This window comes from Sciurus vulgaris (genome assembly GCF_902686455.1).
Source record: "Sciurus vulgaris genome assembly, chromosome: 2".
NCBI lineage: Eukaryota > Metazoa > Chordata > Mammalia > Rodentia > Sciuridae > Sciurus > Sciurus vulgaris.
The window spans coordinates 186,080,610-186,095,409 of record NC_136462.1 but is presented as its reverse complement, the minus strand read 5'-3'; the positions used below and the strand labels follow the sequence as shown (position 1 = coordinate 186,095,409).

At 51.6% G+C, this 14,800-nt stretch overlaps 1 long non-coding RNA gene across 5 annotated transcripts in view; it reads left to right on the top strand.

The window, feature by feature from the left end:
• LOC306653866 overlaps positions 1-14,800 on the top strand; it is an 85,147-nt gene that overhangs the window by 15,983 nt on the left and 54,364 nt on the right. The window lies entirely within an intron of this gene.

Sequence of the window (14,800 nt, the reverse complement as noted above, 5' to 3'; positions counted from 1 at the left end):
ATTTTCCTTCTCAAGTTGAGTTTGTTGCAACATCTCCAGTGCCAAAGGTCTTTTTTTTTTTTTTTTTTTTTTTTTTAATTCAGCAAGCATTTGTGTGTTTCTCTGGCCAGACTCTGCGGGGATCACAGAGCTGAGTCAGACTGGGTGCTCCTGAAGTCAAGGAGCCGGGATCAGCTCCCAGGGATGAGCATGAGTTCTGTGGGCTGCCTCCTTACACGCATCTTCCATAAGGGCCCAGAACGCTACACGGGGTTTAGAGGCAGGGACCTGTCACCTCTGACTCCTTCCAGGTCTCTGTAGGGGAAACACGCATTGGTTCTGCAGGCAAGGAGCCTGCTGTTGGCTTTGGATGTACCAGGTTGGTTTTTTCAGAGTAAATTGAGAGCTGGAAGCCACCACCTTCCCTCCCCATCACCTTGTGGGCATCAACATCCCAATCTTGGAAAAGTGGAGGGAAAGCCCGGTGGCCCCAAGGAACCAGTCCCCTCAGACAGCTACCGTAAGATATGCCACAGAAGCGAAAATCCTTGAAACTCAGACCTGACTCTGAATCCCCTTCCTGTTGGCCCAGAGCAAGTCATGTTTCCAACCTTCATTTTCCGTATCTGATAAGTGGGGCTTATACCTGGCACTTCAGGTCTTTTGTGCTCATTCACCATGTGTAAAGCCACACCCGAAGGGCTGGTGTGCAGCCCACACCAACCCTGTCCTTGGCCCATCTTCCAGAGACCATGCTGATTCAAGTAGATGGATGGGCTCTAATTGTTCCGACAACATGTCCACGTTTCACAGGCCCTTTCCTTGGGAGCCTTTGTCTCAGGGCCATAAATCACCAGGCAACTGTCCCCATAGTTGGCTAGGACAACCTTCCCCTGACTAAGGCTGGTTGTGGGAGGTGGGGCCTGAGCAGAGCCTGGCCTGCTTTTTCCCATTGGTTTTAAAATCCTTAACAGGGAGTATGACTTACTCAGCGATTCCAGTGGTTGGTTCCCTTTTAGTGGCTTCTTCTCTGCCACGGGGCAGCCTCTCACTCTTCCTCTCCACCCTGTTCCCAAATTAAAATTCTATTAGGAAGTAGAGCATCTTCTGTAGATAGCATGTACACAAACTTTTCCAATACCTGCCTTGGTACCTTGCCAGAGGCATTTGTCAGCAGCCCCGAGCCTCTGTCTCTACATGATATGTTCTATTTATGGAAGAGAAGATTCTCTTGACTCAAGAGCAGTGGTTAGTAGTCCCAGATATCCTCTAGTCTGAGGTCTTCTTGCTCCCTTACTCAGTTCTAGCTGTATCCCTTTACCGAACATTCCTGAAGATCCTGGGCTTCTCGCTGCCCCAGGACATTTGCTCTTACTGTTCTCTCCACCTGAATGCCCTTCCTTGAGCTCTTCACATGGCTGACCCCTTCTCACTATTCAAGTCTCAGCTTCAGTGTTATATAGGAAACTTCTCCAACCATCCCTCAGCCCAGACTGTCAGGCCACCCATGTTAAACACCTCGATGGTGCATAATCTTCTTTCCTTAGATTCTTCATGGTTTGTGAATATATATTTGTGTAATGACAGATTCGCCAACTACATCACTCCCCTCTCTACCCAACTATTGGTGCCGTGAGGATAGGACGGTCACCTTTGTGTGTTACCAGTGCCTGTTTCGGTGTTTGGCACATTGTAGACTCTCAACGGTATGTGTATCAACTGAACAAATGGATGGACAAGTAGAAGGATAGATGGATGGATGGATGGATGGATGGATAAGTGGGTGGATGGATGGATGGATGGATGGATGGATGGATAAGTGAATGGATGGATGGATGGATGGATAAGTGGATGGATGGATAGATGGATGAGTGGGAGGATGGATGGATTAGAGAGTGAGTAAGTGAATGAGTACATTTTCTTTCTCTTGGGTGACCTTAGAATGGGTGAGGGACAAGCTGCCTCTTGGATGTCTGAGGGGCTGAGGAGACTTCTCAGATCTCTTTCCATGAGGCCAAACCTTAGTCACCACCAACATGTCTGAAATCTGTGTTTGTAACTCTTCCTACTTAGTGGTCTGCCTTTCTCCTCTGCTTCTCTGTGTTTTTAAAATTTTTAATTATGAAAAATTTCAAACATAAGAAGGGAGAATTATGGTACTCCTTCAGGTATGCTTGACCTCCTTCCCTTTGTTGAAATATTGAAAGCAAATTCCAGACATCATTTCATTGTGTACATAAGTATTTGGGGAGTTATTGCTAATAGATGAGGATTTTAAATTTCTTTTAACATAATCACAGTATCATTATCACATCTAACAAAATAAAGAAGACTGTTTCTTTAATACCTAATGTTTGGTTGATATTCAAATATTCCTGATTGTCTCAAAAAATGTGTTTCTACATTTTCCCAGTTTGCATCAGACCATCAACACTTTGATTGACACCTCTTCGGTTTCTTCCTAACATCCCCCTATGCCTCCCTTTAAAACTGCCCTTTATTTCTCTGCTTGAGGTGCCGTCTACTTCTGGGTGACTCTGGGTCTTGTGTCCTGCAGTTGGTTCCACCTTGCGGCTGTGCTGAAGCCACCTGGTGCTGCTTGCTGTGTTCCTCCGTCCCCTGTGCTTCCTGGAAGCTGGCAGCCAGACCCAGAGTCCCCACCAGCGTTGTGTTCCACTGCTGGCCAGAAGCCCTAGCAGACAGTGTTGTGTTCCCCTTGTTGAATCGCGTCCTAATGTCTAGTCGTCTCTCCTCTAACGATGTGAAGATCGATCCGTGGCTCGCCCTGCCCTTAATTAACTCCTACTCCTATCTCTATTTCTATTGCTACATAAACTTGTTTTGCAAAACAAGTCGGTTGAGAACATTGATCATATTGAGCCGAAGTGGAGCAGCAGGGCTGATGGCAAATGCACCGATTTAGAGCACCAGGCCCAGGTGAGAGGTTTTAATCTCTCTGCCTTTGAGTTCCCTCGAGCATAAGATGGCATAACGATAGTAGCTTGAGAAACGTTCGGTGCATAATCATTAACACACAACACTAAGTGCTTAGTGTGTAGTTACTCAATCCTCCCAACCACCCAATGAGGCATATGCTACTGTCCAATTAGACATATGAGGGAAAGGAGACACAGACAGGGTAGGTAACTTGGCCAAGGTCACACAGCCAGTAAAGAAAAGAGCTGAGATTTGAACCCAGGGAGTCAGACCCAGAGCCTGTCCTCTTAACACAGTGCTGTGTGGCGAACATCAAGTCCAAGAGGTGTCCCCTGTCTTCCTCCCTGCTGGATGCTTGTTAAGTCATCACAGGGAACAGGTATCTTGTTAGTCCCACCAGAAGGTGCACTCCTGGTGGAGTAAGGAGCCCCTGGTGGCCGGAGGGGGCGACTGTGCCTGACTCCAGCTTCCACAAAGCCGTCTCTGCCCACTACTGGTCTGTGAGCCAGAGCTGATGATCTGGCAAGGTGGAGGGGAGTCTAGAAAACATAGGTCTCATCTTCATTTCCGTGGGATTTTACCACCCTACAAAAACTCTTCTGAATCCTAGAGAGGTTAAGTGACTTGTCCAAGATCACACAGTAAGTTTGCCACTGAGCTAGCACTAGAGTCCCATACCCACTGAAGTTGCTTCAGTCATTTGGTCCTTGCCTGGCACAGTAGAGACATTCCTTTCTGGTCACTATTATGGATATCTGGGCCTGACTAACCTCACCCTCCCCACCCGAGAAATCTTCTTTCCTGTCCCCAGGTCCCAAAGTTGAAATAAAATCAAATAAAGGTGTAGAATCAGGGTTTGAATCTGGTTCTTCAGACTCCAAGTTTGGAAAGAGCTGAAGAAAAAGTAAGTCCATGATTATCCACGTCAGTGTATCTCCCCGGACTACAGCCCTGTGTTCTAGAGGAGAGGAGAGAGGCTCAGAAGGGGAGGTAACTCAATGCACTCACACAGCCTCAGTGACCGTGCAGGCTCCTATAAATGGACTAGGATGTTCCCATTGTGACCTGGGAGGTTCAGTTATGGTCTCCTGTGGGGTCTATACCTATATCCTGACCCGTGGGGTGCTTGATGAGCTCAGGGTGCCTGGGGCTGGCAGCTGGAGGGGTCTCTGAATCTAGTGAACCAGCCCTTGGTCCCTGGTCCAGCTCATTTGATTACAAAGGCCAAGACAATAATTGAAGGTGGCTTTGGGTTCCCTGGGCAGGATCTGGCGCCGACGTCTGGGGGCTCCATTGGCGCCTCAAGCCCTGGGCATTCACTAATGGACTGTGGCTGATCCCAGGACTGATTGGCAGCCGGCCCCCAGGTCCTCAGGGAAATCCTGGGAGTTGTGGTCTCCAACATGGAGACACAGTCCCTTCTGGGAGCCCATGGGGGCGGGGTGGAGAGGGTGAGGGGCTTCCAGCTGGTCCAAAGCAGGAGAGCTGTTGAGCCTGCAGTAAGGAGAGAGGGGGAGATTAACTAAGTCCCCCTTTCCCTCAACCACCTGGATGGAACACGGGGTGAAATTCAGAAGGCTGTCAAAATGCTGACTCCTCATTTCCCCTCTTCTCGGCCTCCCTGCCCTTCTCTCCCGGGCTGGCCAGCACAGACCCCTCTACCCCCACCAGAGGGTAGTAGGGCCAGGAAGAATGCCCAGAGGTGTTTGAATAACACCTTGGGATGGGGGTGACTCCAAGGACAGTGTCACTCCCAGGACAGAGAGTCAAGGAATTAACTCTAGAGGTCTGTGAGGACTGAGGACATCTGTCCTATCTGAGAAGGGCTTTCCAGGCCTAGGGCACGGCATGAACAAGGGCACAGAGGCACAGATAACCATGCAGGGAACAGCACAGGGGAACTGGAAGGTAAAGCATTAGGGAGGTGAGGCTAGGCCTTGAACTCAAGGCAGAAATCTTGGACCTTTTCTGGTTGGCAATAGGGATCCATTGAAGGTTTTAGAGGGAGTGCAGAAGAGAGGTAGCTGGGGTCTGCCCAGAGTCACGGCTCTTTCTTAAGCACACCAGGCAGGACGAAAGGCAAACATAAAGCAGATGCATCTGACCTTTCTCTAGGACATGCAATATTCATGTGCTTTGCGCATCACCCAAATTTTATTCATTTACCCAAAGAGTGAGAAAAAAGCACTTTAGGAAACTGCTATAAATCCAGTGCAAGTCACCATGGTAACCTGATTAGCAGCTAAATTAAGTTCATGATTAAGAAGAAATAAATAAAAATAACTCTCCTCCTTGGCTGGGCTACCCACTGGGCCACTGGCAGCTGAGCAGATGCGGAGGGTCTGGGGATCGAGGTACAAGCCTGGCCCTGCAGAGAAGCTGGGGTCGGTTAGGAGGGCCCGACCGGCTGGAGACTGGCTCTGGGTTTACACTGCCTGGGGTCTGATGTGGCCCCTGGTGGCCAGGCCAGGGAGTGCAGGCTACACTTGTAAAAGTCAAAGACCAGGTTTTTCTCCCCAAGGGCCACATGTCCTCCAGGGTGTCTTCTTGATGCCCCAGACCAGCATTCTGTCCGTACTCTGCCATTCCTCCGGTGCCAGGTCTCCATGTCGTGGGTCTCAAGAGTCCTGACAAGACTTAGACCCTAAAGAGGCTGTGTTTGGTGTACATTTGGTATCACAGTAGTCTGTATAAGGTATATGGATGTGCGGGGCAGCCAGCGGGGTCTTCCCAGAGGAGGTGACACAAAGAAAGATTGTGTCTCTAGAAGAAAGCCGCTGGATAGTGCCTACCTCAGGGCAGCACTCCGGGCCTCCTCAGAGCTGACCAGCACCTTGAATGTGCTGACACTGGTTCCGAAGAGACTGTGGGAGCCCTTGTTGGGGGTGCCTGGTTCACATATCCCAGGGCTGAGAAGGAGGAGAGATGGGTGCACAGAGAGAAACATGCCTCCTACACTCTCCTGCCTGGTCTCCTGGCCCAAGCAGTCTAGAGAAATGGCTGGAGTCAAGCAGCCTTTGAATCTGCTCTCTGTCACTTGGTAGCAGTGGCCTGTGGCAAATGATTTAATTCATTTGAGCCTCAGCCCCATTGCCTCTGAAATGGGGTGGGGGGTTTGAGGAGAACAGTACTGAGCTCACAAGGTTCTTGTGGAGGGTCCAGGGACATGATGCCCGTCCCTCCCAGGTAGAAAACTCTCAGGGAGGGGCCTGCCGAGGCTAATTTCACTACTGGGGAGGTCTGTGTTGGCTGGCCACGGGGACACTCTGCTCAGGTCTCCTCCAGGGGAAGCTGCTGCAGAGAGCAGCCCTGGCTGCCGCTCTTCTGGCTTCACCAGTGTGTGTGCTGAGGCCGCTCTTCCTTCTAGCTGCTTCTGGCCACTGACTGAGTGCAGCGGTTGGAGGCTGGTGTTGGAGCTGGCTCGTTTCCGTGAGATGTGGGAGTCCCAGCAGCAATTTGGCCCAGAGAGGCCCCACGAGCCTGGTTGCAACTTCCCTAGAGCAGAGCTGCCCTCGAAGCTTCTTTCCAAATCCTCCCTCCTTCCCGCTCTCTGTTCGCAGGTATGAGGTGGCGTTGTGTTCCGAAGGTTCTTCCTGCTGCCTTTCCTTTCTTCCTCCTTGATCCTTCCGAGGTGTTTCCCCAGTAAGCCTCCTGTGCATCTCATCCCATTTTGACTTTTGCTTCTCAGCAAAATGACACAGAGGATCTCCCGGGAAGAGTCTCATGAGCGGGTTGTCACAGAGGTAGAAGTGAGGCCCAGTAGCAGGTCACACAGATGCTTACGGATTGGCAGGCAGGAGTTTCTGTGACGCTAGGAAAGAAGTGCCAGTGTCTCCCTGTGTCCTGTCCTTGAGTTCATGTGTATGTCCCATGTGTACAGCCCATGCATCTTTTGCTGAGCTGACCACAGTGGAGAAAGAAGGAGAAGGAGGAGGAGGAGGAGGAGGAGGAGGAGGAGGAGGAGGAGGAGGAGGAGGAGGAGGAAGAGGGGCCGTCCTCATCAGGAGAGGAGTTCTTAGCCCTCCGCCTTGCAGAAGTGCTTAGGCATAGCAGATGCTCAAAACCAAGCCAAAACCAAACTGAGTGGCACTGGGACCTGTATCTATCTTAAGTTTTTCTTTGGACCAATTTTATTTTCATTTTTCAACGTTTTGAATTACATCACGTCAGCTTATTTCAGCCTTTTGAGCCCTTTGCTTTTGTGACAGAGGCATATGCACAGAGACATGTGTACATCTTCATACTCACACGTGAGGGTGGCAGCAACTTTGCTTCAGAGGTCACCCCGTGCCAGCAGACCCTTCAGCCTGCCCCCTTGTCTTTCTGAGCCCTCTGCCATCCCCTGTCAAGAAAGCAGGGAGCCTCTCAGCTGCACTGGGCTGGATGAATCTGCTCAGGGTCTTTCCTCCTTTCCTCCCTGCCCCCTCCCAGCTCCTTCCCCCAATCTCTCCCTCCCTGCTCGGCAAGATCAGGGAAGCTGCAAACCCAACCCTTACATCAAAAGGGAACTTGAAAAATACTTGGAGCAAAAACTGCTAACTGTGCATCCTTGCTCTGTGCTGGCGCTGATATTAAATCAGGAAATGGCACTGAACAGCCGCTCCAAACACAGAAACAGGGGTTGTCAACACAGAAACCAAAAGCAATCTCTAACAGGCAGAGGTGAAAGGGACCTGGCACAAGGCTGGATGGGGGCTGAAACCCAGGAAAGGATTCCTGAACTCTGCTTGTCTGCGTGTTCTCTCCAGAATGGAGCCTGGCTCCCTGTTTCTGGTATGGGAACATGAAAGAGAATTCAGCATGTTGCTTAAATACCTTGGAGAGTTTCCTTTTCCTTTCCATAAGTATTTATTGATCACCTACTATGTGCTTGCCAGGATACCAAAAAACATGCTTGCCCACGTGGAGTTCATCTCCCAGTCCTCAGGACAGAGGTCTGGCTCTTTGGTGTCGCATTCAAGGCCCCTCAAGTTTGGAGTCCCACGGAAGCCTCCAGGTCTGTCTTCGGCATCTCTGTAGCAGTCCCCCAGATGCCCAGGGCGGTGCCTTTGCACAGCGACTTTGCTTGAACGGGCCCTGCCACCAGTCTCCAGGCCTTTGTATTTGATAAATTTCTGCTCAGCCTTTAAAGCTGGTCAAGTACCCTCTCCTCACTGCTGCCTCCCCTGCCACACCCACTTTCCTCCAGGGACCATTGTCTTGAGATCCGCCAGCTGTGTGGATGCGTTGCCTTCGCACCACCTTTCCAGCGACAGTGGAAAGGTCTGCAGTTTCTGGTGGCGGAGAAAAGAAGCCACGTCCTTCCCCAAGCCTTATCTCTTATAGAATTGACAAAAAAAAAAAAAAAAAAAAAAAAAAAAAAAAAAAAAAAAAAAACCTTGATAAAACATTGTGGGTGTGGATGTGGGGAAACAGATTACCCTCATAGCTTTCTGATGGAACGTTAAATAGGTGCAATCTTTTCAGATATTAATTTGATAATATTAACATTGGTAATATGTATTTCTTTCAATCCAAAGTCTTCCATAGCTTTGTGAAGGAATGCTGGCATCTGACAACAGGAGCATGTAAAAAAAAACTGTTGGTTGCAGTATGTTTGTAATAGTGAAGATTAGAAAATGGCTTGAAAGTCCATCACTCTGGGTCTGGATAAAAAAAAAAAAAAAAATCTGCAGGGAATCCATGGGGTGGGATGCTATGCATTAGTTAAAATGAAAGAAGTAGACCTGGATGTATTGACACAGAAGTTGCTGAGTAAAAATAAAAAGCAAACTGTAGCTCTAGACATAGATGTTAAAACTACACTGTTGCGATTTTTACATTGAGAAAGTGATCTTGTGTGTCTTGTATATTTCATTTTACAAAGAAGAAAGGGAAAAAAGACATTGAGACATTGAGTGTCCACAGCAGCTCCCAACGGACCTGAGCCTGGGCTTTAGCATAGCCCCACCACAGCGTCCTCTCCAGCAACCCCGGGCAGCAGGTCCTGATGCAGTGGGAGGGTGCTACCCACCTCTTGGTACCTAGAACTTCAGTCCCCAAGCTGTGATGAGCGTGGGGTGGGAAGCTGGAACCCTGGGTCCTGCAGAGCACTCAGAGGAGGGAGGAGGAAGTCAGAAAGCCAGAGGGGTGGGAGGGCCCAGATCATCTGGATTCCACTCAGCAGTCCTTCTTCATCTGGGGGGACCGAATGAGGCTTGGTTCAGGAATGATTGCCAGTAAGGCAGCAGAGGGCACTGGAGGGAAGCAGGGGAGCCCTGAGGGGGCTGAGAGAGCGCAGCCAGGGCCTCAGGGTGTACCCACCTGCTAACTTCACTCATTCCACAGCTGTAATTGAATTCCTCCTGGTGTGGCCTTGCATTGGCTACTGGGTGACAGAGACCTCCTCCAGGAGCTCACGTTCACGTTCCTTCTAGTTTCTCAAAGTGTGTTTCATGCAGCAGAATTACTTAGGGAACTTATTAAAATGCAAAATCCTCAACTCTATTCAGACCTGTAAAATCAGACTGTGGGTAAGGAATCTGTGTTTGAATACATTTTCTCAAGCGAAAAACATTTGTACTAGCTGGCCCAACCGCTTTCCTTGAACTTCCCTGTGTTTTTCTCCTAAGGTCTTTCCCAAACCTGAGGTCACCCTGATCCCAAATGGGAAAAGGAAGGGATAGAAGTATGAGCCTTGTATGTGTGATTTCCCTAGAATAACAAGGACTTTTATCCTTGCTAGTAGGCTCTTTTTCCCATACCCCTGCTCAGGAACATCCAACTCCTTCTGTAGCTTGGAAAGTTTCATATCCTATCTCTCCTAAGTCTTTCAGAGACAAGAAATTGACTCATTCTAGGGGTGACATGCACAAAGTCCCTGTGGCAGAACACTCCAGGACAACTTAAAGAAGTGTGCATGCCTAAGATGTTATGAGGGGAGAAACCTGGCAGGCGAAGATCATTCAGGACCTGAAGGCTATATTAGGGAGCTTGGTTCTTTTTCAAGTGTCAAAGGAATTTGTATTTAAGCCAGGTAAGAGGGTAGTAGGGAGAATGATCAGATCCATAGGTTAACATAACATGAAAACTGGCTCTACTACCCTGGACGGCAGCAGAGAACCCAGAGCCAAACCCTTTGCTGTCATCTAAACAACAGATGAGGGCAGTCTGGATGAGGGTGAAGCACCTGATGAAGAGCTAGAGCAACCCTGTGGTGCAGGGAGAGGCAGAGGGTGAGGGTCGGGCTGTGGCAGGTCGGATCCTTAGCCCTGGGTGCCATGATAAAGTTTCAGAATTTCTAACACTGACCTTGGGATGGTGAGTATCTGTCTGCTGGTGGGGAAAGGAACTGAAAATCCCTCACTGAACTGTGGTTTTGAGAGGCAGTCAGCTTCGTATCAGCACTGAATGGACTCCTCTTCCTCCTCTTCCTCCCTTTCTCTTTCTTCTTTCTCTCCCTCTCCTCTAATAGGTGAGAGACAGAAAAGTTGATGCTGAAGATCTAACTGGCCAGAGGCAGGACTAAGGATCAAGGCTAAAGACAGCTCCAAGGATTGTAGCCAAGATCTAAGATCAGTCTGAGGCCAATGGTAAGGGACAGGGTGGGAGGACTTGGCTAAATTTCTCTCCTTTAACTTATTCCCCTACCTTGGTTTCTCTGTACCTGCACACAGTCAGGGGAGAGGAAAGGGAAAGAGAAAGAGCCCAAGGGCGATTGTGGCTGTCCACAGGAAGGCACAGTAAACACCACCCTTAGAACTGAGTTCTCAGCAGGGACTTGGTATTTGGCAGAGGTTCTGCAGTGACCTGAGGAGATGTTCCAGCTCATCACTGGGGCATAACTTTAAGTAAACCACTTAACCTCTGATAACTTTGGTCTTTGTGCAAGATGGGGATAATCCTGCCAATCACCGAGGGCAGCAGTAAGAACTGAGGGAGCTGACAGGCATAAAGCTCTTCGGACTCTGCTGTATATCTACCTGTCTGCCTGCCTATCTCTGTAAAATAGGGACAATAATCGTTGCTACCTTTTGGAGCTGTGAGAATTGAATGACAAATTGAATAATATAAGGCCTTGGAGATCCCTGTATGAATAGGAGTGAATGTAATGGAATATCCCCTCTACATTGGAGGCAGCGCTGCCCAGTACTGTCCAATAGAAACAGAAGGCGGGCCACACGTGTGACCTAAAACTGCCCAGTAGTCACATTAAAACTTAGTAAAAAGCAACAGGTGTATGGCTTTAAGAATAAATTCCCACTCTCTGTGTGTGGGTGGGGTGGGCAGGTTCCTGGAGGAGGTCCTGGGGTGGCAGCCAGGGAAAGGGATCTTCAGGGTCAATGTAACACGTTTCCTCCTGGGACCTGCTGAACCTTCAGCTGTCTAAAGGTTACCAGGACACAACCTCAAGAGCAAGTACTGGGTTGAAATCTGATGACTTGTGTGGGGCAGAGGGAAGTGGAAGTGGCAGCTACCTTTGAGAAAGAGGAAGAGGAAAGGCAGAGAAACCTCTTTCTTTTTGGAAGTCACAGGTCTCCGGAGTCTCCTTGGAAAAGAATAGTGACACTACCTGTGGATGATGAAAACACAGAATGCTCCTGGGGGCCCTTGGGATCACCGACCTCTGCTTGGTACCACCTTGCAAACCATCGGGCCTCTGAGACTGCGAGTTTCCAGCTCTCAAGTGCTGCTGGCTCCCTACCGAACGCATATCCCCTCCCCCCTCTCCATGCACCTTCAACCTCACCCCCTGGGTGCAGAGTACTCCTATTCGCTCACCAAACACCTGTAACCCTCCGGGAAACCGCGGGTCAACCTCGCACCTTCGGGTTGAAAGCCGATGCGGAGAGCGGCGCTCCAGTCTGGAAGCGCACGGGAGGGCGCGTGGCCCGGCCTCACTAGTTATCCTGCTAGCTGAACAGGGGCAGGTAGAGGCATCGCAGCGAACCTCAGACCCAGCAGCTGGCAGCGGGCTCCTCCATCCCTTAGGGAATAACTTCTTCCCACATCCACCATCCCGAGTGCCCGCAGGTCCTGCAGGGGCTTCTCCATTATGGTCTGTTGTTAAAGAATCCCAAGGTGGAGAATCTGGCCCGACCTGAAGAGGTTAAGGAGAGAAGGCCGGTTTGGGGTGACACTCCTCAAATTGGAGTTTTGGCGGCCAGAGAGCAGCTGCTCAGTGGAAGGGTTCTGGCTGCTGCTAATCCTAGGGTTTCCAAGAGGCTCAGAACTCTGCACGGCTCTGGCTCTTGGCTTTCTTTCCACTGCTTCTCCTCCGACCTGATGGGTTTCTTTAGTGCGGTGGACCCCCAGTTAAGGGGTATACAGCACTCCGCGACCCCACCAGTCTTTCAGGTATAGGGTGCCGTCCTCCGCGTCCTGCAGTATTCCTAGGATGGGGAGTCCAGCACGTGGATTCAGAGCCCGAAGTGGCAGCCGGGAGTGAGAGGCCATAGGGCCCGGGCTCTGAGACCCTTCAGGCAGAGCGCAGCGGGAGTGGGGTACCCGACTGGCCAAGAAGTGGGTTGGATGCCCTGCAATGGCCTTTGCTCCAGGGCAGCCTCCGGGTCTCTGTCACTTGCCTGCCGCCAGGCAGGGGTGGGGTAATTGCCAACACTTTGGGGAGGTGTGTGTCGCGGTGTGGAGTGACTGGGGGATGGGGAGAGGAGGGAGTGGCTACGCTGGGATAGCTGCAGAGAAACGGATTTTGGGGAGAGGTGAGCCTAGGAACCGGCATGGATATCGCAGTCAAAGCCCGGGGGGAAGGGAGTGACGGCAACAGAGACAGGCACTGGGACAAAGAGGAGCGAACCTGCCCAGACAAAGCCAGAGTCCTAGAGACCCTAAAACGGTGGCAGAACGCGTGCTGGAGGTTTGGAACTGCAGGGCTGGGGCCACAGTGATCCCCAGGGCCTCAATGGACCACACTCTTGAAACTCAGGTCTCAGTTCTCCTTGGCGAGGGTCTGGCAGACCTGCCAGGACACATGGGGGTGGGGCACGGCGCCGCCTGCCCTTTTTGGTGTGCACCGACTAGGGCCACGGCGTCGGGCGCACTCTAGACGCTTAGGGTTTCTTGCGACTCGGATGGAAGGAGCTGCCAGGTCGAGTTCAGTGCGTACTAAGAGAGCCCGGTGCGCTTGTCCCGCTCAGGTCGCCTGAGGCCGAAGCCACAGTCTGCACAGACGCGAGACGGATGGTTGAGAGTGGTCTCAAAACGTTTCCACTAAGCTGAGGTCCAAGCCTGCGCCCACAGCATGCGAACGCGATCCGGACCCTTACAGGCGAGTGCGTGTTCCCAACACCCAGCTTTGGGTAGGAGCAGCGCTGCAGACCGAGCCAGGCTCTCTCCCCAGGCGACCAAATCGTTTGGTAACCACGCTTCTCAAAGAGGGTTGAAGACAGATATTCTCAGTATTACAGTTACTGATCTAAACCTTTTATTTCAAGTTTTAGTTAAAATACGTTCATTTTATTCAAAATTGCCGACTACGACAACACCCTAACCCAGCCTCCCCGAAGGCAAGAGATCGAGGAGTTTCAGATTATTTGGAGGCTAATATTTCACTTTCTAACAGTTGACTTAAGTCTGGTCTCGTTCGCATTGGTGTGGCCCAGTGGACCCCTATGCGCGGCGTCAGTCGTGTTGGTCAGGTGCAGATAGCCGCCGGGGACACACTCACCCAGAGCACTCTTCCGCTTTTCGCTGCGTGCCCAAAGCTGGAGAGAACGCCACGCCGGAGGCGGGTCGGGTCTCCGCGTCCAGCGAATTCGCGATTTATCCGCGTTCGATGTTGGGGTCGGGGTCTCTGGACAATCTCTTATTTCTGGCCACCCTGGCCAGGGGTAGAAAGTGTGCGCGGCGCCTAAGAGCTCTGTCTGAATGCCCAGTGTGCTGCATTCCAGTTTCCCCGTCTGCGCTCCAGGGAGGGTTCTCACCGGACTGTCCTGGGCACCCTCGCTGTGGCGTTTCCACTTGCCGCCGGTGGACCTCCCTTGTCCAGGACCTTTCCGCGCGGGAAGCAGCCTACTGGCACCCCCGAAGGCGGGGGCAAGGAATTTCAGCAGGGGCGACCAGGACTTGCGGTTAAGTCCGAAGATGGGACCAGAGGACCTGTGCGTGGCTGTAGGAGAACTTGTCCTAGTCTTCGGTCCAGTCACAGCCTGCTTTCTGGGCTGTCTTGGGTTGGCCCACGTAGGGAGACCTGGCTGGGTCCAGGCGCCGTCCAAGCCTTCCGGCAACGGACCGGGCAGTTCGGGCGCCTTTGCGCACTGTGGCCACTTGGGGTCGCACTTTATGCCTGTTTGAGCCTCTGAGCGGCCGGCACACGCCGGGATCTGCTTAATCGTTACAAAACGTTCAAACAAAAACAGGGCCCGTTCCCTAGCAGCCAAGAGACACCCAGAGCACCGTCCGGTGCTGGCCTCGGCCCCGAACCTCAGAGCGCTCAGGTTTCCGTGCATCTGACTGGGCGAAGGGATTCAGGGCCTTTGGGCCGATTCTTTCTCGGTTACCTCCGTCGTGAGCGTTTGGGGGTGGGGTAAGCACAGGGAGCGGCAAAGCCCGTGGAGTTGTATCTTAGGACTCCGCCACTGCACCCGCTAGGAGGGTTACAGCCCATCTTGGCCCAACAAAGGTCCCCTGAGGTTAAGAGTTGGGCCTGAACACAACTCTTGGAGCCCCAACCTCTTCCTCCCTCCGACACACGAATACTCGCAGACCTTCAGAAACACAGGCACACACGGCACACATTCGCTCGGCCAGCAGCCGCGAGGACACACAGAGCGTCGCCCACTGGGCGGGGGCCGCTTGGGAACAAAGGGCCCGGGAGGGTTCGTCCCTGCGCTCATTCTGAGCCTCCTTGGGGGTGACACGGGCTGGGAGTGGGGGTGCAAAGGGTATT